A 21,956-nucleotide genomic window follows, 5' to 3' on the forward strand; every position below is an offset into this window, starting at 1 on the left:
TTTAGTTGTAGAATTATAGCCTTTTGTGCCAATATACACATCTGTTTCAGTTCCTGTGTCCATTAGGCCAATTAAATTTAATCCAAAATCACAAACAACTCATGATGTGTTGAGCGCCAGGGAAAAATAGATGAGTCCTGAAAATGGATTGAAAAGAAGACTGTGAGGGAGACTGCCTCACTACACTAACACGTAGAGGCAATCTGCTCTGCAGCACAGCCCAGAACCACAAAAGACATGATCCGGTACCCATAGGTTAGTGAATCTTTCCAGTCACTGTTATCATCTGCTTTACAGTAAGAAAAAGGACACTCATATGTTAACCTCAAAATTAGTCAAACTCCAAGCAGATTAAGGTTTAAAGTAATCCTGTAATTAGTTTCTTCTGACTGGAAGTCATTCTAACAATTTGGAATGGCACAGCCATAGCCCTGACTGGAGTCTATCACAAAGAGTCTTTGTAGTGTGTTAAATATTAGGGTAATGGAAAGGATGCCTGCCAGTCTCAAAGATTTGGAGGTTGTCACCAAAGACAAAATAGACAAGAGAAATGTGGACCTGAACATGTAATGTCAATAAAGGGCAAAGTAATTCTCAATATTCAATTTTAGGAAAAAGTAAAATTAAAAACAGAATTTTTCCCTCCCAAAATTGATCATCCCTTTTCCTTGCAAATAATAAAATAAAGTCTCTAATCTGTAATTTATCTCTGAGTTTTTTTGTTTGTTTTTTTTTTGAGTAAAGTTTAAAAGTGCGATCTGTGATTTCGGATTCTGACATGTTGACAGCCATCCAGAGCGCGGCGGCTTTAAGGAGGGAGGCGTGGTGCTGCTGTTTTGACCGACTTGTCAGAGCCGTCTCTCCTCACTACACCCTCAGCTGAATGAACAGCCTCGTACACTCAACACGGGGGGATCTGGTCCAAGCTCCGAACCCACATCTTCTGCCCCTGTCTGCCCTCTGACAGCCTCCCAGGATTATTATTACCGAGCGGTGACCGTTTCCTCGCACAGAATCTGGAAGGTGAGTCCATGATCTCTCCGGGTATGGGATGGTGAAGGCAGCGGCGTGTCGTGCTGGCTCTTCCCCGCAACTCGGATCGGCAGGGGCGGACTGACGCGCAGGCTGCAATCGGTTGGAAAATGTTTAGGCGAGGATTTTGGTGTGAAACTGTTGCGGCATTGCTCCTTTTGACAATTTTCCAGTTTTTAATTTGTAACATTGAAATGGGTCTCGCAGCATAGGAAATGAATCTTTGCTCTGCAGCAGACCATGCCCGTTAAGGTCTAATACTGGATTTCAATCTTTGTGCAATGCTTTTTTGGTATAATATTAGAGACTGGTGATGAATAATTGTTACAATACACCCTATCCCATCAGTTATGAAATAACCTTATAGGCCGCCATTATAGACTTATTGGTTAATTTATAAGCACTTCTGCGCATGACAGTTTTATGTCCTCTTTATTTCCTCTCAGTACCGTTTTATATTAGCAATTGGTAAGCACATATGACATAAAGACGGGCAGCAGTGTGTATTCACACGCATATGGCCTCGATTTTATCCCGGTGTCGTGCGTTCACTGGGCTAATCGGCCACATGTTAGTTCTAGGGGGTGTCCATAGAGGGCGCTGTGCCCCCTCAGCTGCTGTGTCATCCTCATTCTGCTTCAGCTGGACCCTCTTTAATACGTGACGTGCAGTGATGGTTCAGATCTCTAAGCCCCTTTCAAATCAGTTAGAAGAGCCATTCCATTCTTCAATTGCTTTAATTTTGCTGGAAATGTAAGAATTCCCAGCAATAGACTGAGAATGTCTTTTTTTTTGTTCATCTAAATAACAGCACTTTACTTTAAAGAAAAGATCATTAGAATGAATTAATTAAATACAATCATCCCTTTTGAAGGCATGTATTTAGATTTGTTTGCATGAGAATCTCAGAACTATATTAGATGTGACATATTCTTCAAGCTTGTGATAAAGCAGCAGTTTACCTCTCTCCTGAATCAAACTTGGCTGCAGGAGATTTTCAGGTTCTGTTTCCCATCCAAACATTGTCACGTCAAAATATTTCTTCCTCTAACACAAACCAGGAGTTTAATATAGAATATCAGAAATGAGGGAAAGAGTACCTATTAATCAAGGCGGATAGGTGCATTGTGAAACTAGCTATTATTTAAAAACAATAAAGGAGAGTTAAGCCAAACGGTTTGGGTCTTGAGGGCATCTTCCACTCTTATGTCCCATGCAGCTTGTGGGTTTATAGGATTGGGGAGTGCACTGAGAGCTGTTTAATCTGACTGAACATCTGGTAGTAATGCAGCGATGGGTCTTCTTGGCCGGTTGCTGAGGCTTTATAAGCATAGCAGCATCCTAAGCACAAAATGATCACCCACAAAGCTTTTATTGAGGAGTTATTGGCACATGCAACATTTTTCTTCAATGGATTGGGGCTGCAGTGCTTTGAGCTTTGCACAAGTTTACACTCACTTTTTCGCATTTTTTCCATGTTGCAAACACAAACATGACTGTTTTTTTATTTTTTTTATTTGTGATTTTATGGAATAGACCAGCACAAAGGAATGTGTAATTATGAAGTATAATGAAGAAAAAGATTCATTGTTTTCCATAATCATCTCTGGAGAAGCTGTAAACATCCATAGATCAGATGAGCACAATAATAATTAGTGGCACAATTCACAGATGTGTTTTTTGTGGTTGAGTGACAAGACATAGGGGGTGGTTTTAAAATAAATAAAAAAAACAACAAGAAGTTTTGTTAACATTTCCTACAATCCAAAAATACTCTGGTCAGATTAAAACGAAAATAAAACCTTTTGGGGTCCAAAGAACTAAGGAAAATAATACTGTATATCACCATCTCCATGGGGACACACATGTCAGGGGAGATTATATTCTTCAGCAGGGACGATGAAACTAATGAGAACTGGTAGGAGGAAGAAGTTAAATGCAGATTAATACTGGAAGAAAATGTCTAGATGGTGCAAAAGATTTGAGAGTGGGGTAGATATTAAACCAAGGAGGACAACAACGCAACCCAAATTCCAACCCATATTCATGTGTTGCAATGGTCAAAGTGCAGAAAAACATTTGGAGCCTAAAGCAAGACTTGTACATGTTTGTTTCAGATGCTCTCCATTCAACCTCTTGAGCTTGGGATATTTTGCAAAGAAAAATGGGCAGATATGTCTGCTTCTAGAGGTGCAAAACTACAAAGTATTCACTTATGGCATGCATATTAAATTTTCATAAAAAATGCATTCAGCACTCCTTACCTTTCCATTATGTCATACTTTATGTTGGTCTATCACATATAGCCCCAATAAATGCATATAATTTTGTGCTTTTTTTATACTTTATATTATGAAAACATATATTGATGTGAACACTTTGGGTGCTTTGGGAGAATCTGGTAAACTCTCAACTGTTTGGGAGCGGTCGCAGCAATAAGAAAACAAAAACACTTTTAAAAAGAGCATTATGGATTTGAGGATTGGAATAGATTATGACATAGAAATGACATTTTAATCATGCCGACCTCACACAGAAGTGAGTGTATCCATTCAACTCTGCTCGTTGTTTTCTGCAACTTTTGATCCACACGGCGGAGGCATCAACAGGCGCTCACTTCAACCCCACCGGACTACTTTAATGGCTATCGGTGATGGTTGGATTTATTGAAAAGCCCTGTTCTTTAGCGGGCCGCCACTCTCCGAGCAGAGCTGCAATCCACTGAGCTTTTAATGCGCTTTAAGCTTTTCCACAGGTTCGGCTTCAAGTTAGATTTCACATGCAAAACAGAAATATCTGTCTGATTGTTCCCCAGTCAGGCTGGGAAAGCTTGATCCTGCAGAATTTTTTTTTTTTTTTCTTCTTTTTAGGTCCAGTGTTTTGACTAAAGAGCAGAATCCTTTTTCAGCTACCTGTGTGTTTTCAGAGGACGTGGGCCGGGGGAAAGAAAATATGTCTGACCTCCAAGAGTAACTGAGCCACTGGGCTGAGGTGTTCTGGCTGCAGCAGTGCTGACTGAGCAGAGGGTAAAACACGTGAGTGTGTTTCTGTGGCAGGAAGGATGAGTGGGAGCCTTGATCAGCACGGTGTGGCTGGGAACTGGCACACAAGGGTTCTGATTCTTAAAGTCTTAAACCACCATGCCACACAGAGGAGTGAGAAGACAGGACCGCTGTTTCGTGACCTGCAGCTCAGGGGGAATTTCAGACAGATCTTATAGTGCATGGTGTTTTGATTGACAGGTTATCTTGACCTTTGAGCCTCCAAGGTGAATGCCTTGTGTTGAGCCAGTACAGAGGTCTGCCATGCTGCTCAGTTCGTATTTCTTAATTTTTGCAAGGCCTGCTTTCCTTATCAAAGCATATCTTAAGTTTAAAATACAATTTTAATCAATTTCACTACAAATTTAGATGTGTAATTATGTCACCCATACACCTTAAAGCTGCACTTAATGTAAAGCCTGAAATAATGACAAGCTTTGGCAAATGCTTTTGCCCATTAAATGAAGGGATCAAATGGTTGATTAGAGGCAAAGGAGTCACATTTGAGCATTGCTAATGAGGGAGAACATTGTTGATGCAAAATAAGCTACTGTAAGCTACTGATGCTTGACTGAATCATCTTCAGGTTACCTACTGATTCTATGCCTAAAGTGAACTTATTCTAGTTTGGATTCAATGCAGCATTGTCACATTTGTAGCAAGCACCATCACATCTCCACTGAGTGACCACAATGTGGCTTTGAGCCAATCTCTGCCTCTCTTTGTGTGGCGGCACACCACTCCACTGTATCTCTGCAGAGTTTCTGGCTCAGCCCAAAAGGACATCTGGGAGTAATTAGCCGTGATGGTTTAAGGAAAAACCAGACAAAGTATTGTCCGCATCCCACCACCTTTCCTTGTGATTGTACTTTCATCTGAAAAAAAGGCATAGGATTTCTTTTTAAAAGAAGTTTTGTTGAAGAAAAGGCCAAATTTGGATTTCTTTTTTAAAGAAGTTTTGTTGAAGAAAAGGCCAAATTTGGATTTCTTACTCTGCCCAAAAGTTGGATGGTGAGGATAACTCGCTGGTCAAAAATGAAACGATTTCATTTTTATTTTTTAAGATCAGTTGAATGCAACAAACACAAGCAGGATCAGGCTGAGACTGAAAAAATATTTGTTTTGGACATGGTTACCAAATAAAAAACACATTCAGTCAAGTGTCTAAAAATCAAGTCAGGGAAAGCCCAGTGATATGTTGACCTGTAGTTGTTACACAGAAATCAACTTAAATTTTCGACCACAAATTTCTGATCTCCATCTCTGTCTTTCAGTCCATTACATTATGAGATGATCCATCCATCCACCCATTTTCTTTACACCCTTGTCCCTTAATGGGGTCGGGAGGGTTGCTGGTGCCTATCTCCATCTAACGTAGCGCGCGAGAGGCAGGGTCACCCTGGACAGGTCGCCAGTCTGTCGCAGATTATGAGATGATGTGCTTGCTAAATTAAGACCATCAGTATGATTTCAACAGTGCTGAAGTGTTTTTCGTTTAAATTTGGCTGTCTTTAGACGGTAAAACCGTAAACCTGAATCCTTCAAGTTGACTGTCAAACTGCTCCAGATGTTTAATTTTAATATATAAGCACTTAGTTTCTCTTGGTGGACTGAAATTTCAGGATAATTCAGAGTATAATGGGACAATCAGCAGTGTGATCTGGTCCATTTCGTCCTGAACACAACAGGAATGCTCCTGGTGTGCCAGAGATCCTTGGCGTCAGATCAACCTAAAGTTTACTCAGGTGTGAAGCGCTGCGATATAATCTCAATGCACATCTACTAGTGTCTCTCATCCTTTCTGTTTGTTAGAACCAAACTTGGTGTCGGGGCCTTACTTTGCATCATGAAGCACTGAGTGGGGGGTCTTGTGATGATTTGCAGATACTTTAGTGGAGCCAACAATTGCTGTTACTTATATTATAATTATTTACAAATGTGGTTATGGAATTAGAAGATGTAAGGTCATAAGTCTATTTGTGGTTAGAACTAATTAAAAACAAGAGACATCTGCAGCTTTCAGAATCATTAGAAACTCTGTGTACTGCAAAACGGCTGGAGAAATTTATATAACTTATTGTTGTAAAATTACAAGGGGTTTAGTGCTTACATATTTAAACAAACATCTGAAACATAATTTGAGAGGAAATAAGTCCCATTGTGCTCATGTTTACACAAAACAATCTTTCCAGAAAAAAATCTCAGGTGTTTCACTGATAACATACAAAACCAGATCATTGATAAATTCACCGTTTTGCAAACAAGAAACTGACAGAAAGGCATGAAAGAGCTCAGAGTGACTATTTACAAATTGTCCTGTCATTCAGTTGAACTCATTTTCACAATGACAACTAGCTGATGCACTCAGAGAAAACACTGGTGAACCTAAGAGTCAAGTCAGTATTACTCTTATTGAAATGTGGTCTCTATTACGCAGGCGGATGTTCTTGCAAAGTTTTCAAGTGAACTTGATCATTGCTTCTCCGAGTTATTCGAAGGTCTCCTTTGGCTCACTAATCTTTTATCTATCTGTAATGCATACACTGCACAATGCATAAGCTGTTATGGTCTGGTACAAACAAAGAGTGAAGAAGCAGCTATGTTTCTTAAGGAAAGAGGAAAGACTTTAAAAGAACGGAGGAACGGAGAGATTCTTGATCTCTACTCTAAACCACTTCAAATAAGTCTTGGTTCTTTGAAGATCTCTGAAACTTGAGACATCACAACAACTGTTAAAGTTACAATGTTATCGCTTGAATTCAGCTGTATTGAGATATGTCACTTGGCTCAAGTTGTTGTTCCTTCTATATGACGCTTTGACTTTGTCTCGAGGGACACTGCAGAAACAGCGCAATATATATCCTGCTGCTCCCTTGCTTCTTTATCTAATTGATTTCATCTGATTTTATTTTCCAACACCCTAGAAGTTCCAGATTTAAGCATGAGAAGTAGCACAATACTGCTGCTGTTAATTAAAAGCTTTCCCCTGAAATATGAAAGAAACGCCCCAAATCCCCATCAGTTGCAGAGGTTGCGAGGCTTTTCTGAGCTACTGTGGTGTTTTTGCAAACAGTAGTTTGCTGCCTTGACTACTTGATTAAATGTGCATGTTTCCACTGCTGCTATAAATGCCTCGCATATAAATTGAAGGTATTTTGAGGCTCGGGTTGACTGCGCTGTTCTTTTCTAAACCCACTGTAAAACTGCGTGATTGTCCGATGATTAGTTTGTGAATCGCAGCAGAGTCCAGGGAGCAGGTGGGCAAGTAAGATTGCCTCCGACAATTATTTCCCCATGAATGGGAGCCATTTAGCTCACGGGGTAATGGAGGTTGAGAATGTCCTAATATTTCTTTCCTCTGTGACAGCCATCTCCCGCTCTTTGGTCAGTCGTCTTTACCCTCCGTCCCTCTCCTCCCATCAAACATCAATGCGCTGGTTGTTTCGGTCTCCAAGTAGTCACAGGTAATTGGCTCCCGTCAAAATAGGAAGCAGGAAGGCGGGCAGAGACTTGGGCATCCAAACACCATGTTTCTGCCCCGCGACTGGCGTTACCCTGAGCTACCGAGAAAGGGTTTTGTCAGTGGAGGGAAGTGGAAGGGGAGTCCACTTGGGACCCGAGCACGTGCTACGTCATCGAACACAAAGCAGCTCTTTCACTTGGGATCTGGAGCACATATGGGATCATTTATAAAACCTGCAATGCGTCAACCTAGTCCTTATTCTCCTGGCTGCAGGTTTCCATTCACCTTTACATCTCAAATGTACTTTGCGTCTAAATTTACAGTGAAAAGTGATGGCTGGATGCACGACTGCTTCTCCCGATACCGATGCAAACCTATTGTAAAATCCTTTTCGATGTACGATTGCTTCTTTTATATTTGAAGTCACTGTTTCTCTTTAAGACGTTCCCATAAAGTTTGAATTTATTTGAGGTGCCGTTTTCCTGTTGAATAAAAAAAATAAAAATCAATTCATAAATGAACAAATTAAATGTAACCTTGTCGATCCACTGCTCCAATAGTAACTCCATGCCAGTGTGACATCATAAGCAGGGACTGGCCTCTAAACTGCACAGCTGGGTGCAGATAACGGAGCAGCATGGATGTTTATTTTCCACCGCCCCCCTCCTTTGCATTCCAGCTTCTTATTTATAATGGCCATGATCTCCGGCACTGGGGGCTACTTCTATAAAAGGAAGTTTGAAAACTTTTGCAGACCTTCTTGAAAAAGGAGGCTTCCTTGCTGCCTTTTCATGAAGATGTAATCTTTAGATTTCAAATTGGAAGTCATTTTTCCATCAGTTGCTGAAGAAAAACAAAACAAAGCTTTTTTAGGAGACTCAAGACTCAAATGTCTTGAAAAAGCCTCAGTAAACTCAACTGTCTTCCAGTTTGTTTACCAATTTACTTGGACTTAAGCCATTACATATCATTTTATTTTTCTAAACTGATATTCAAATTGTGGCAACAACTATAGATGCGTATACTCAAATCTTAGCTCTAAAATTTTCTGAAAATTTGAATCCACTTTCGTCTGAAATATAATAGTAGTACTCCTGCTCAAACATAAATAACTCTATTAAATTCTGCTTTTAGATATTGGTAATGTGACTCCCAATAGCTGTATTTCCCTACATGACTAGAAAACAGACAACGGCTTTAAATCATTGTCTGCCCAATTGCGCATGAATTGTCAAACTTGGAGGGGAAATTTGATGCATAGTCACTATGAAACATCCACTATTCCATACTAGACAATGTTTGGTATGAAATGAGTTTAGAAGGGGTGAAGTGACCAGCTCTTCTTGGGATAAATACCTTGAGTACCTTTGGTCCAATTGTCATCTTTGTTATCATGTCTGCTCTCAAAAGCCAATAAGAGTTAGTTACACTAAGCTCTGGAAAATGAACCTTTGAACCTGTTGTCCTCAAACCGATGCCAGAGCGTATCTGATCGTTTGTTTCATCCACCTTCTCCTGAGGGGAAGCCTTGGCCTTGTGTTTCTTTTTTTTTTCTTTTTGATTCTTGGGATCGAGTCCTCTCTCAATTAGCGCTAAAGCTTCTACATTAATGGTCCAGATGTCCTCTGTGGCCTGACACCCTATTTAATTTGCAACAGATGAGTGGATTTTTCACTAAACATATTACCTTAATGAGGTCATTTACCAGTGAACTGTGCGGATTTGGCTAAATTGCCTATTGGAGGTCCACACAGCCCTCTAGCCTCTGAAACTTAAGGTGACTTGCAGGTCAAACAAGTTGGGAAGAATGTTGAGTTCATCTTTGGATTACTAAGCATCCTTTTAGTAGATTCTTAAATAGTTTTATAGTCATGCATTCTTTCAGACGTGTTCTTCCAATTCTTCACTTCTAACCTCTCTCCCTCCATCTCCTGTTTCTTTTTTGCTGCTCTGTGCGGCTCTGTTTTTGTTTGATTGTGGGAAAATGTCTCCACTGTCCGTGAGAGTCCCCCGCTCTCTGGACCGGCTTTTCCCTTGGGTGTCCTCCGTACTCTGATACGCTGGGCCCCACCACTGCTGGGCTCTAGGGCCCTTGTTGTCTCAGCAACCACTTGTGGTAAGAAGCAGAATTCATTTGCCGTCTCCTTTAGGCTCTCTCGAACAGCATTTGTAAGGTATTTGTTTGACCCGAACCCTCATTTTTATTGTCAGGCTCGACAGCACAATTTTTCTTTTCAGGTTCCAGTAGGGAGGCTTTGGGGCTTTCAGCATGGTCATAAGGAAGACTGGCATAAATAACTTCTTACCAATAAATCACTCCAGATGCTGGAATGAGATTAAGTCGACTCTTGATGTGTCACAGATTTGAGAAGGGCCCAAGCTGTTGAAGGTTTGCTTTGGCCATGTATGCAGAGTGACGATATTGTTATTGACCTTGATTTGTGAAGTTTTTATCGTACGACAAGCAGTTTTGTTAATCAGACCTGCCACTTGACTCTTGCCTTCATTAGGAGGCGTTTTAAAGCTTTTCCACTTTTAGTTTTACATTTTCTGTATTGTGTTGCTTTTAGCAAAAATGTATTCGAATGTTTATACTGCCTTTTATTTTAGGTAGTAAAATAAAAGGCAGGGGAGTCCCGATCTTTGTGGGACTCCCCTGAAATAGAGGCTATGTTGCAACAGCTCAGCAGTCAAGAAGTACAAAGAGTATTTTTCTCTTTTTCTTCCTCATATCTTTGCTTGCTTCTTTCTTCACATCCCTGTTTTCCTTCCCTTCTTGAATCCTTGCTTTCTTCCTCACTTTTTTTTACCTTGCGAAAATATTTCAATTTTTTCCTCCCTCCATTTTTTGTTTCATCCATGTTTCATCTTTCCTCCTCCATTTAGCTTTTCGTGTATGAAAGCTTAATGATAATGTTTTATAACATTTTTGTGTTTACATTTTAAAATGGGTGAGAATGACTTGAATTGCTTAAATTAAGTGTTTGGAAAAGTTCGACATTTTTCACAAAGAACAGACAGAACCACAGGAATGTGACTTTTCTTCGAAAATCCCATTTATCTGTAAATTTCACCAAGAACTGGCCAGTTCTCCAAATAACTTAGCCGTCCTTTTCCATTTTCAATTCAATTTGAGTAATTCACTTTACTGGCGTGACTAATGTGTTTTACTGAAGTTATCTAATGCAGGAGCGCCTCAGTTTAACAAGATTTAGGATGCAGATGGATCCCATTCACTTACTGTATTTTCACTAATCCATCATAATATTCTTATCCCGATTCCATCTTCAGGGGCTGGAAACTCAAACAAACATAAACGGAAAGATTGAAAGAGCGAGCGCACTGTATCGGGCCGGAATCACTCTGGAGATCTCACATTGATTCAAAACCAAACTCCTAAGGAGTAAAACATTTTAAAAGATAAACACCATCATAACTCTTCCACAGAGTTTTAGATGACTAAATTTGGCTTCTACATTCTCTTCCCATGCATTTCTTTTTAATCGTGTAATAACTTTGTGTTATACTTCAAAGCTTCTGAAGTAGAATAGAAAGCACTGATGGGCATTTTTACTGCGGGCTTCAGGCTTCTCGCAGACCCTAATGCATCTTCTGAGCTCACTGCCATTGCTCTCAGTCTGAGCAATGAGATGGATTTAGCAGTTAAAGATCCTGGAACGGTGTTGTAATTTTTTTTTTTCTTCTTCTTTTTCTTGCCGTGGTGCAACTAAAAAAAATAAATAAATACAAAATAATCCAAACAGTGGACCTGAGCCATGTCCTTCATGCCAGAAACGTCTTTATTCAGAATGACAAACTGCTCGGTTGGCACGATTGCAGCATTCAGGAGAAGAGTGAATACGGTTCTGCCTCTAGGGAGGCTTCCTGAGAAAGGGGGTCTTCTGCTTTCGTCCCTCGGGAGAGCAGATTGATCTCCGGCAGGCTTAAATGGACCGTTGAAAGGCGAGGTGTTTATTTGTGCCGTTTTTATAAATGGCACCACTTCTCCAGATCTAACTTCATTGGCGTGTTCTTCATCATCTGGAAACACTAACTGATCTGATTTCCCTTCGCTTCAGTAATTCTGACATTCACCTGCAACTTCGACCTCGTTTCTACCTCTGCGTGCACTTTGGTGTTTCCTGAGACTTTGTGTGACATAAATAATCATTGTTGATAAAAAACACAGGTGCTCATGTTGGTTCTGGTTCCAATTTCGAAATTCATGTTCTGCAGATGGAAGAGGAACCTGGATAAAACAGATGTCATCGCCCTGTGATATACACTCTTCAATTCCCTTGTGATAAATATCCCCTGCTGATTCCCTTTCCTCCTCCACTTCTGCTGTTCTTTTAGTTGCTAAGATACAACCCCCCACCCCCACACCACCACCTTCCATCAGCCTCCTCCTCTTCCTCCCTTGCACTGGTCAGCAACCTCTCTGGGCAGAGTGATGTTTTTCTTCTACGTCTCCTTGTATAAACTATGAGGCATCAGCATTAAGGAAATCCGGCTGTAAACGCATGACAGGAGTTGGACAAACTCAGATGACTTGATCGTGTCCAAGTAACTGTGGAGATGAGGATATTTTTAGATTACAGTTTCTACACCCATGTCCCTGTGTCCCTCATTGATGGTTGTACAAATGAAACATTCTTATTTTTATAACTCTAACTTTCACTGTATTTTTTGTTGTTTTTTTTACTCATATTGTCCATTTCTGATGTTTGACCATAGACATATGTGGTACAGTTTTGACATTTTGCACTGAGGAATTAGAGAACTGACTCAGCTCCTGAGAGATCCACCATCTTTCACTTGTTTACCTGCTATATGCCAGGTTGTCCATAAATGGTTCACGCCTCTTTGTTGGTATTTATAAGAAATTCTAGTCAATAAAACGTAGAAGAAAATAGTGTCTTAGGTGTGGATGTGTGCTTTTTTTTTCACTGGTCAGAAATAGGCTGCTCAACAAACAAAATGAACAGGATCTGTTTAGAAAATGTGTGAAAATCCTGTGAAATCCCCCAAAAATGTTTTGAAGGAGTTTCAGAGACCAGACAGTTATTCACAATCGTAAAATGTCTTGTTTTTAATATTAAGTATTAGGAAAAGGAAAGATTGGCAGTCAGACTTCTATGTAATTGCTGTCTGTGCACACTTGGGTGGGGAATGGTTCAATTTGGGAGTGATGGTGAGATGAGCAGTAAACCTCCTGTGTGTGTGCCAAACCAGCAGGCATGTATTAAACGCAGGAACTGGTCTGGATTAACAGTGAAGGAGGTTGATATCTTTTTCACCAGCTTAATTTAATAGCTATTTCTTTTTTTTTTTTGTCAGTGTCCAGGCCGGTGTGCTCCTTCAGGCAGTGATCCATCGTTTAAAAACCATTTGATGTCCACACTCCCTCCATCATCTCAGTTTTCACCCCACTAACGTCACATTGTCCAGAAGTCACAGAGATATTTCAGGCCAAACGATATTGTGATCATCGGAGGGGCAAATAGGGGTGACAGAAGGTCAGGGTAGTGATGCCGCCTGGCTTTCCTCAACGTCATCCGCTGGGATTTATGGTGGCAGTGGGGGTGGATTAAAGGTATTAGGCAGACAAACTAGACCCTGGGTTCAGACACTGTGCAAATACTGCTGCATCCATCCTCTAACATGTCTATCCCTGCCCACTCGGTGCCTTTCCACCTCCTCTATTATGCTGACAAGCAGAATCCTTAGAATAGGCAGTTAAATAGCAGACCGACCGAGGATGGAGATCAGCTGCCACATAAACATAACATAAATTCTTATTTTATTATTATTATCATTATTATTATTAAGGGAAATCCAGTCAGAATTTCAATAATAAAATTGGAGTTTTATTTTGGTAAATTCATCACGCAGATCTAGAAGTTTAGGCCATACATATTTTGATAGCAACCTTGTTTTGGCAGAAGGACTGTTCTGTGTTTGAAACCTTTTACCCTGTTCCTTTCTGTCTGTCCTTCCCTTGCATCATTACAACTCCCCTCCACAGTCCCAATTTGCTGCCAGGTTGCCATGGTGACTGGCCGCGGTACATAAACCGTCCGAGGTCTGGCGAATCCAGTGCAGGAAGTTTTGTGCATTCCTTATCTCTAACTCGCCACCGCAGAGCGCAAGGACCACATCAGCAAGCTGAAGCCTCGTTTAATTTTGCTTTGATTTTACCCTTCTCTTTTTTTTTTCCAACGAGGCTGAGAAATGAAATCTTTGAGGTCTGAACCACTCATACTGATTTTATAAGTGTTTGGGAAAGGATGAAAGAGGTTTGTGGAGACAGAATTGAAATAAGAGGTGGTTATGTTGTTGAAATGTTGGACATTTTCAACAATCCATCATAATTTTTGCATCTACTTAATTCAGACATTCACATATGAAAATGAAAAACACATTCTTACCATCCTGGCTTTACTTTTGTTAGATTTCATCCAAGATCTGTTGAAAGAGGTGTGACGGCCCTGGGCCTTGTAGGCTGGTCTTGTTGTCCCTCTTTGTGCTCCTCCCATTTGCAGGTGTGCCTGATCGGGTGATTGGAGTGCAGGATACTTAAAGCTGGCTGTCTCCGTCTTTCAGCGGCGCTGGGTGGCTCGTAGCTGGTCGTTGGTCACTGGTCGTTGGTGGTTTGTCGCCTGTGGCCCTCAGCGTCCATTCTGCAGAGGCAATGGTAGTTGCCAGGCCCCAGCTCCCCGTCTTTTGCACTTTTGAGTTTCTTTTGTTTTGATAGTTGTTTTTTGTTAATAAACATTTACTTTATTTCACTTTAACCATGGTATGGTTTCATGTTTTTGTTACGACCCTGAGCCAGTCGTAACAAGAGGAGACGTAGCTCCCGATTTGTGCTTTGTGTGATTTTATCTTTGACGGAGAAGGAAGGGAGGAAAAAAAAACATGATCTGCTTACAAGTCAGTAATGTGCAGTTTCACTTTACTAAGATTTTATTCCTTCTTTATTCCCATAACTAGAACATGTATGCAGAGATGAGCACAGCATTTCAAATCATCTCCAAATGAAACATGGTGACAGGTGAGGAGCACTAGTAACCCCCCCCCCGCCAAACCACCACCATTACTCCACCATCCAAATGACAGAAATCGATGCTGGTGCTTTTTGAAAAGGCTGCTTTGAAATGTGTCAGAAGGTCACTGAGGTCTTATATTACATCCTCCAAAGCATTCCGGAGGGGAATTGTATGCGCCACAGTTACTTTGTGTTCCTAATAGTTCCCCTTCCCACTACAATCCTACTGCTGTGGGAGGGAAAGAGAAAAGTCAGACTCATTGTTCTGGGAAGGAAACCAAGATGCAGAGAGAGGAAGAGCAGTGGGGGGGAAAAAATTGCTGACCCACATTTTTGTTGCAGTTTGTACCGGGACACAGCTTTAGGACCTGGTCATTTAGCTTAAACGGCATGTAATCGGGACAATGTGTGTTGACAGGTCTCTGCCAGAGGAGATGTGATTAACTCAGATTTGGAGTACGAGGCCAAGGTTTTTGAGCAGGTTGTCATTCTGTTGAAGTTAAAAAAATAAAAATAAAAAAAAGACAGCTGCTCATATTGTTGGTAACATTCTTTGCTTGTAACTTGTTCTTGTCCAGAAACTGGACATGAAAACACATTTTTTACGTCTTTACTGCGTGTGTGTGACTGAGTAAAACCTTTTGTTGGACCTTGAGATTGTATGCTACAATTTCACTGTTTTATCTAATAACATAAAAAGAGATATGACTTCATTGATGTCATTCTTAAAAAAGAAATGCAATTCTGTTTAAAGAATTGGTCTGAAAAGTTTTACCACACAACTCTCTTCTGTCCTCTACATTATTCAGGAGAATGGTCACGTTTTAAAGGTGTGAAAACCAACAAAACAAATACAAGGCAAGCACAAAAATTGACAAAACTTTCAATTTCTCACATGCTTAAAAACATTTTTGAGAAAAAAATGCGTGCGCTGGTCAAAGCTCTTCTCCTATTTTTTTCTCTTCTTTTAACTAAACCTCTTGTCATCGTGCTCCTGCTGTGCTGACAATCTGTTGTATTTCAAATGACTAAAGGCCTGCACATTTTTAGACAGCATCTCTGTCTGAGTTTAGTCTTTGTGTTTTACAGTACTCAGTGTGGATATCAGATCTGCTTCTGCAGCCAGTCTGTGGAAAATCCTGATGTGTGGATGTGTTTGTTTTGCCACAATGGTTTGATTTGAACTCCATCAGCCATCACCCTTGTGATGGAGAGACTTGTTTGCTAGCTTGATTTCACAAACGTTGCGGGTGTTTTATATATATATATATATATATATATATATATATATATACACTTTTAGCAACGGAAAATGAACAAACATGTTGTATGGGCATGTCAGTGTGTGTCATTAAGAAAGCAGATGGATTTCCAAGCCACGTGCCACTGGTTTCCAGTCGAAGGAGCCCACTTGGAGCCCAGCTGGCTTTAATCAACGCAATCGTTTACCACTCGCGTGGGTGAGTGGTGCTCGATGGATCCCTAAGCGACACCTCCCCTTCCACCTCTGCTCTCTAGCAACACTCCACGCGGCGTGTAGTGATACTGAATATATTTATATTGTCTCTCTTAAGCACACAACGGCGAGAAGGCTGAATGTGTGCTCCCACACTTCCATCTGTTTATTTGGTCATGCTAGTTCACATAAACATGCATACCTATAGGATTACTGTGATTTCTGTGTTTATGTTGTAGCTTTTTAAGAGTTGTGTCCTAATTGCTGTTTATAACCAAAGAAAATTAGAGCATAATTTTATTTAAGGGTGAAAGTAAATGTGAGGTTCTCAGGTGCTGGCTATGTTACTTCCTTGGAACATTCTGTGCATTTGTATTTCGGGTTGTTTCCTACCAAAAAGGTCAGGTCCAAAAGGAGCCACTAACCACCAGGCTTTTCATATTCCAATGTTTATTTGGTACTTGCTTTGGCAACACACGATTTCAAGAAATTTTCAACAATCCACTAATAGTCTGCTGTTACTAGCTGTGGTTATGGAGGCCTATAGTTGATTTGTACTTGCAGGAGGCTGTTCAAAGTTATTTTAGTGTGATCAGGGGCCATATCCTGTCATATTTTATTAAAGTCAACTGGACAAAATGAGGTTTTGAGCTAGGAAATATTACATTTAAAAACTGTGTAAAGCCACGATATACTTGGAAGCAATATTCTTCAGGTGGATGTGAAAATCCCCCATGCAGGGGATTCTTCAAACACCTAGAAGAAGATCTGGTCTGATCTGTGGAGACCAATATCTATTTTTTTCGGCTACGTCAAAAATGCTGGTGAAGATTCTTTCATCGACAGGGACAGAAAGGAGGTCACATTTCATAGGTAGATGGATGGAACTAGAAAACGATTGCAAAAGTCTGCAGTCTAGACTCCAACATGATTATAACCCATACTGTTACCAACTTGGCTCATAGTTGGCAACAAAATAGGAGACTCCACAGACAAAGATTAACTTGCTCAAATTTATTGATGTCAAAAAACTGTTCACTGTGAAAAGAAAATACATTCTACCCGACTTGCTGGTAAGATTGAATGACACAGAAAAAAAGAGGTGTAACTAGAAACATTACCCATTTGGAAAGCCAGCCTCCCAGAGAGAGAGAAAAAGATGAGCGAGTCCTAAAGCGCCTTATGGAAGCCAACTTTTATTTCTGTCAAACCCACCTCTCAGATGCAACTGTAATGAGTTAACCCAAACACCACATTATAGTGATGAACAAATATGCCAAACCCAAGGCTCTTAAACCATCACAATACAAATACAATTAAGAATCTGTGGAAAACTTGGAAATTGGTGTTCTCCATCCAATCAGACTCAGATTTGGCTATTTTACAAAGAGGATGTGCTAAACTGTTAGAAACATCCCCTAAAAGACTTGCAGAGAACGTTGGTTCTAGACAACATTGACAGATTTTAATTGGTTAAATATTTTGTAAACCATGTCTTGCTTCTATGTTACAATTACAGGCAGATTTATTTTGCTCTATCATAATAAATTGCAATGAACTAACTTTAAAGATTATGGTTCTATTCTCACAAAAAGATAATGTTCAGGGGGTATGAAAATGCTTACAAAGCTCTGTAGCTGGGGCCAATCATAGGGTCGGGGTACAACTTAACAAATGAGAAAAACTGAGTAGAAGCCATGTTTTGTACCACAAACCTCTATTTATGAATTTGTTTATAGATTCATCATCCATTTCTTGACTTAATTTCCATTGACAATTTTAACTCGTTAGCATGACAATTTTTCTGAAATCTCTCTAAGTGCTGCAGCTCTGTAGCCCAGTGGCAATTTTAAAGCCTGGGAAAATTTGTGGTGTTGATATCCCTCTAACTTCAGTGACACATATGGAAAAGAATGGAGCCACTAATTAAGATTGCGGCTCTTATCAGTTTAAGTTGGGTGTAATCAACACTCATTCCGTCTGTGTACATACAGGTCTGATAGCTTCCTGCAGGCCGGGCTGACTTTGCTTATCAGCTTAAGGCACTGGAGTAGTTCTGACCTAGTCCTGAAACTTAAGCATCTTGCAAACCTCTTTGTCTCTACATGTAACCACTGGAGGATGTGTTGACTCAGCAGACAACAGCTTGATACCTACATCTGTACATAATAAGCTGGTAGATGATGTTCAGGGAGCCACAAGAGCTTTTGATGTCTGACCTTTCCCTCTGTTTATGAGGCAGCTTTGCAGATGGACTCCCTGTTTTTGAGTGATTATGTCAAGACAAAGGTCAGCTGAAATGTGGCAACATGTGTTTGTCAACAGTTTAAAATCCATTTTATTTATGAGTATGTAGTTCATTTTGCAAAACAAAATTACTGGTGCTGGAGGAAGCAGACAATGGGCATTCCACGATCAGTTCTTAAATTTGCTCTTTGTGCCCTTCTTCTCAGATTACATATTGTCGAGCTCTCCTTTGCACCCATAAGTAATAACTGCAGAATCATGGTTGGAATGAGCAGTAGATCAGAACAGACTGTTCCAGCAAGTGCAGAGATAAACAGGAAGTGTTTGTTATTCTTCTGACATCCCAAGAGAGCTCAAAAGATTCACTCCAGCAAAGTGCAACACCCATCTATCATTCCTAGCATTACAACACATTAAAAATAAGGGCACAATGGAAAAATAAGTTAACATTATGCTTATTTTCATCACTAGTTTCCATGGGTTTGATTGGACCTGTTGGTTATTCAGAACAAGAGCATCATTTTTGAAAAGCACGCTTTGTTTCTGCAAATGTTTGTCCTAGCTATTAATCTTAGTTTAAGTAATCAATGTTGTATATTGTGCAATTGAACTTTAGAACAAGTAACTTAAAATTAAGGCTACTAATGTCAATTTTACATGCATAGCTACTAAACAAAATCTAGAAATATAATTACAGACTACTAAGATTGCTATTCTGTCGTCTCTAAATGTTCTTGCACAGTTTAGTTCAATAAAGAAATGAAGCTTAAAGTTGTTTTGACTCTGAAATGCAAGAAGTACCATTACATCGTGGCAAAAACTGCAGATGTTATAAATTTGAAGGGCTCATGTTATTGTGATCTTTGCATGCTTATTTGTCCACTGATCCAGATGAAAGTTCCCAGTATTGGTCTGAAAACTTTTCTTTTGGTGTCGACTGTCAAATTCTCTTTTTCAGAATGCATTTTTGAGTTTTTTTATTTGTGTCGTGTGCTTCATCTTACTCTTATTCTTTAAATCAACTATTATAACGCTGCTGCTGGAATCTAAAGAAAATTGACCTTTGTTGTTTGGTCCACCGCTGAAGTTGCTGGCCTTTTAAGAGTTTCACGCCAATAACTAGAGCACAGGGGTCAAGAATAAGGGGGGGGAGGGAGGCCATGAATGCAGACACACCTGTTTGTAGGGCATGACTCCTCGTTTTATTGAGATTCTGTGACAGTCTTGACCCTGAGTGTTGGTCTCACACGGAGCCGTGGGCAGATATTTTATCTCCAGTGTTGAAAACAGATCTAAACATTTTTGTCACCCTTCCCAGACATTCTTCACCACACATGAACCTGTGAGGATGCCTTGATTTATGAAGCTTTGGATCGGTTCTAAGAACAGACATTATTATTATTGAACTTGGAAGGTAGATTTAAGCTTTGGGTTCAGACTGGTGTCTGGATTTGGACGGTCATATACTGTAAGTAAATGTTAGAAATTACAGTGTCGGTTGCACAGCTGAAATTGATTCCTTTATATATGGAAGACCACATGCTGCCAAATTAATAATGACTTTTTAAAAAAATGAAAGCATCTGGAAAAAGAGCAAAGTCTTCAGTTTTTTACATTACTATACTGTCAGTCACTGTTGTTCTCTTTATAGTGAACACACCTGGGTTATAGTGGCCAAAGGGGAGCTGTGAAATAAAAGTCGTTGTATAGGCGGTATGGTTTTCATGTGGACCCTTTGTACCTAACATCTCATATTTCGAACTCCTTAAGGTGTTGCCTATTATGAAGAAACTGTATCCACTTTTAAAGGTTCCATTCTGTATTTAAAGTTCACTATTACATGTGAAAACTCCCAACAGATGGCTTCCAAGCTTGAATATTCACATCGTTATACTTGTAATGTGCATTGCTTAGCAGCTTGATTGTTTTATATCTGAAAACGCTCTTACGGTTCCTGTCCCATTAAGACTTCTGTCTGATTCATCAGCTGTTTAATTCATTTGGCTAAAGAAAAAAAATTAAATAAAAAGTCAGTTAACAGGACTCCATATGCAACCTGGTTAGATCTGGATATGTATGGAGTCTCTAGATATTTTCCTAGACTGCATAAGCAGTACAAAAATAAAATGGAGTTTGGAATATTTTCTATCCATCCATCTCACAAAAGCTTGAACGTGCTGCAAACTACGCTAGTATTACTGGATTTTAACTGCTTTTACATTTTTCACAACCAATATTTTGTGAAAAACTATTGGTTTTTCACAAGCAAAAATACAAGAACAAGCATTTTTGCTTGTTCTTGCAAGCAAAAATGCTTGCAAGAACATTTTTGTGTTCTTGCAAGCATGTCTGAAACGTCCAGTTTTGGTTTTTGCTGCAAAACCAGTGAGTTTTGCTTGCTTATTCTTTCGCAAAAGCACACAGCGGTAATTTTTTATTCTTTTTTTCAAAAGATCTTTTGAAATAAATAGACCCTTGGTCTACCAACAAAGCATTGGTATTGTTCAGCTGCTACCCTCTTTGTGTGAGAGCATTTACCCTTCACGGTTGCTTAAAAACTGATCTATCACACTGGAAAGGGGAAAACCAGAAATCTGAATACAGCCTTTTTATTATCACTGCTAAGCTGAATGAAATCATTGCACGGTCAATCAAAGACTAATACTGATGCCCTTCATGCCCAGCGATCAAAGTATTACATCATCGGTTAACATGATGAGGCTATCATGAATCAGTCTGCGGAAAGCTGAGCCATTGTCCAAACATAACAGCATTTAGCTGGCACACATCCACACAGACACAAGACGTACTGTGGGAGCTGGCGGTTGGATGATCTTTGACCTGATTAAGTCTGCCTCCTCGACAAAGGAACCCTTCATATGCCCATTACTTTTAGCAAAAAAAAGAAAATGTGTTTATGATAAGTAATCTTGGACTTGAAGTTAAATGTAGGTTCCCTTGTTTTTACAATTACATATAGAAAGTTAAGAGAGATTGAAGTCAAAAGTAGAGAGTAAGTACCTGCGGAGTGTGAAGAGTCACCACAAGGATATTGACATTTTGATTTATTGTTTGCTGCCTTGCTGTGATTACTTTATAAAGATGGATGGAATAGAGCTCCCAGCAATTGTGATTTATAGCTACCATACAATTAGTCCATGTACACAGGATGTGCCCTCACATTTGCACTGTCAAGAGTTCAGGCTTTGTGACAGCAGTGGTACTTTTCTCGGTGGCAATTTATCTCTGCGCGGGCGTGAAAGGGTTGGTTGTGTGCAAAGTGCTGCCGTGAGGAATTCCTGGCTTAAACAAAACAAACTTAAATGAAGAGCTGTCTGGTCCAGAAGAACCCTAAATAATACTGCGAGGAGTGGCATGTTGTGAAACATGACTGCATGCCATGTTGGCTCTAAGAGCGGCTCGCTTGGAGGAGAATTTGAAGCTTCTCTTCAACGAGGAGCTTGAATGAAATGCCAACTTCTCTGGAACTTAAAGGCTGTTTCTTTGCAGACTATGCAGACTATCAAGTTTGATCACTCTAGTGCAGCTGATTGAGTGGCTATGCCAGTCTTTACCATAAAACCCGTTTCTGAATCGGTATCACTTTCATATCTTTGAATGACAAGTGACAATATGGAAATATAGATGAGCGCTGAGTAGAAAAAA

General features: G+C 40.0%; 1 protein-coding gene across 1 annotated transcript in view; it reads left to right on the forward strand.

The window, feature by feature from the left end:
* Positions 1-828: 828 nt before the first annotated feature.
* The window catches only part of daam2 (dishevelled associated activator of morphogenesis 2), a 102,829-nt gene continuing 81,701 nt past the window's right edge, over positions 829-21,956 (forward strand). Inside the window, exon 1 of the mRNA XM_008399651.2 lies at positions 829-1,023. The gene's annotated coding sequence lies outside the window, so the exon portion shown is untranslated. The remainder of the gene's footprint in view (positions 1,024-21,956) is intronic.

Source organism: Poecilia reticulata, linkage group LG22 (genome assembly GCF_000633615.1).
Source record: "Poecilia reticulata strain Guanapo linkage group LG22, Guppy_female_1.0+MT, whole genome shotgun sequence".
Classification (NCBI taxonomy): Eukaryota; Metazoa; Chordata; class Actinopteri; order Cyprinodontiformes; family Poeciliidae; genus Poecilia; species Poecilia reticulata.